Genomic DNA, 2774 nt, shown 5'->3' on the forward strand with positions numbered 1-2774 from the left:
CTTTTTGAAAAAGGATTTATTTATTTAGTTGAAAGTCAGAATTACACAGGTGGGGGAGATTGGCTGCAACAGCCACAGCTGCACCAATCTGAAGCCAGGAGCAAGGAGCCAGGAGCCTCTTCCCGGCCTCCCATGTGGGTGCAGGGTCCCAAGGACTTGGGCCATATTCTACTGCTTTCCCAGGACAGCAGAGAGCTGGATTGGAAATGGAACAGCCGGGCCTCGAACCAGCACCCATATGCTGGCGCTTTAGGCTAGGGCATTAACCCGCTGCACGACAGCACTGGTCCTTCTTTTTCTTAAGATTTATTCATTTATTTGAAAGTCAGAGTTACACTGAGAAAGGAGAGGCAGAGAGGTCTTCCATATGCTGGTTCACTCTCCATTGGCTGCAATGGCCAGAACTGCACCAATCCAAAGCCAGGAGTCAGGAGCTTCTTCTTGGTCTCCCATTTGGGTGCAGGTCTACAAGGACTTGGGCTCCAAGGACTTCTACTGCTTTCCCAGGCCATAGCAGAGAGCTGGATCAGAAATGGAGCAGCTGGGACATGAACCAGCACCCATATGGGATGCCAGCACTGCTGGCAGTGGCCTTACCCTCTTTGCCACAGCATTGGCCTTGACAGTTTCTGTATTAAAGTCTATTTTCTCTGGCTTGGCACCCACACAACTGAGCATACTCCAAGTAGGGCTCTGGTGACTCACTGCTGGCAGACCCTTGGGCTGAGGCCAGACACTCTTCATCCCTTCCACCTCTGACATGCTGTTGGCTTAGTCTGTGTATGTGTGGTAATACCATGCCTGCTCCACTGTCAGCCATAGTGCCTTGCACCAGGAAGGATGCCACTGTGGTAATTTTCCTTCATGATTGGAAGATCCTGGACATGGATGGGCAGAAGCCTTTGCAGGTAGCACAAGTTCACATGCCAGATATATCAGCCTGCGTGTACCCATTGTGCCTGTTGCATTAAATATAAACATGGCTATGCCTTTTTGGTTTGATAATATTGGACTTCCACCAGACTCACCGGAGGATGAATCTAGAATTAAACAAGCAACAGAAAATGTAAAGGCTTTGATAGATCAAGAGGTGACGAGTAGCATTGCTTCTAACAGAATTATTTTGGGAGGATTTCCTCAGGGAGGAGCTTTATATACTGCTCTTACCACATATCAGAAACTGGTGTCACTGCACTCAGTTGCTGGCTTCCACTTCGGGCTTCATTTCCACAGGGTCCTATCAGTGGTGCTAATAGAGATGTTTCTATTCTCCAGTGCCATGGAGATTGCAACTCTTTAGTTCCACTCATGTTTGGTTCTCTTACTGTGGAAAAACTAAACACATTGCTAAATCTGGCCAGTGTAACCTTTAAGGCCTATGAAGGCATGAGTCACAGTTCCTGTCAGCAGGAAATGATGGATGTCAAGGAATTCATTGGTAAAATCCTACCTCCAATTGATTGAGTCATTAAGAGGACTGTGTAGAAGTACACCAGTATCACTGACTCTGATAATTTTTAGACAAGGCCATGGTCAAAGTGGAAGTTCTCTCCTCCCTTCAGAGAAAGGTACCTCCTTCTTTGATGACCCATTCTTTCTACTGTACTCAAACAGTATTTTTCACTTTATGTTTCTGTGTGGGAGCAAACTGTTGAAATCTTTACTTAATGTATGCTAAACTGATCTTCTGTACATAAAGAGAATTGAAAATGAATCTTGATGTGAGCGGAAGGGGAGAGGGAGTGGGAAAGGGGAGGGTTGCGGGTGGGAGGAACGTTATGGGGGGGGGAAGCCATTGTAATCCATAAGCTGTACTTTGGAAATTTATATTCATTAAAGTTTTAAAAAAAAGAAGTACACCAGTATCATTGTTATACAGTATAATCCTTTTCCTGTACTCAGCCTTGAAACTTCTGTTTGCAGTGTTAAAATGTTTCACAATTAAACCTCTATGACACTGACTAAATAATGTCTCCTCATAGGAAACTTGTGATATATCAGTTTCTATACGTGTATTTGTAAAATATGATCCAAAATACCTGTTATTAATATAGGTGAAGCAGCTAGCTTCTTTTTCTTAACTGGAATTTAGAAAAATAATTAAGCATTTCAGTCAGATTTTTTATTATGTTATTTGAAATTTAACAGTATGCTTAAGAAAAATTTATGTAGGTATGAATGAACAGTTAAGAAATGAGATTTTTGCATGGTGTGACTTAGTCTATAAATTTGTTCCAAAGTTGCTTAGTCACCATGCACTCTTTGGTGTTTTTATATATGCTCTCATGTGTAATGATTGTAATGCATAAGAGGGAGAAGGTATTACATTATTCCTAATAGTGGGGATAATGCTTTTAAGTGTCAGTAAAGAGTAATATTCTTCTCTTCAAGTAATGGCCCTTTTATTTTGGGGAACAGACTTTTCCCTGGGTATCAAGAAAAAAATGTTCTTGCCTGATTGTCCTTCATCGCAGACCAAATACTGCTTTCCTGCCATAGAATGTGTGTCAGTAATGCTGTAATTTGACATTCTGAATCATAGATATATGGTATTGAAAATCTATTTGCACTTTAAGAGAAAGAAACTATTACTTAAAACTTTCTGTATAACATTTCAAGTAGCTGTACATTAATCTAAACTTGGACCTGTGCAGTGATTAGAATTTTCAATCCAGGTAATAAGTCATTCTGTGTTTTTATTTTTCTGTATATAATTAAAAGAATAATTAGATCACATTCTAGTGTGTTCTGAAATAATTAAGACCAATCTTAAA

General features: G+C 40.9%; 1 pseudogene; it reads left to right on the forward strand.

The window, feature by feature from the left end:
• Positions 1-420: 420 nt before the first annotated feature.
• On the forward strand, positions 421-1464 carry LOC149119252 (acyl-protein thioesterase 1 pseudogene; annotated as a pseudogene).
• The last annotated feature ends 1310 nt before the right edge of the window (positions 1465-2774 follow it).

Source organism: Oryctolagus cuniculus, chromosome Y (genome assembly GCF_051225735.1).
Source record: "Oryctolagus cuniculus isolate XC-2025 breed Fujian yellow rabbit chromosome Y, ASM5122573v1, whole genome shotgun sequence".
In the NCBI taxonomy this organism is placed as follows: Eukaryota; Metazoa; Chordata; class Mammalia; order Lagomorpha; family Leporidae; genus Oryctolagus; species Oryctolagus cuniculus.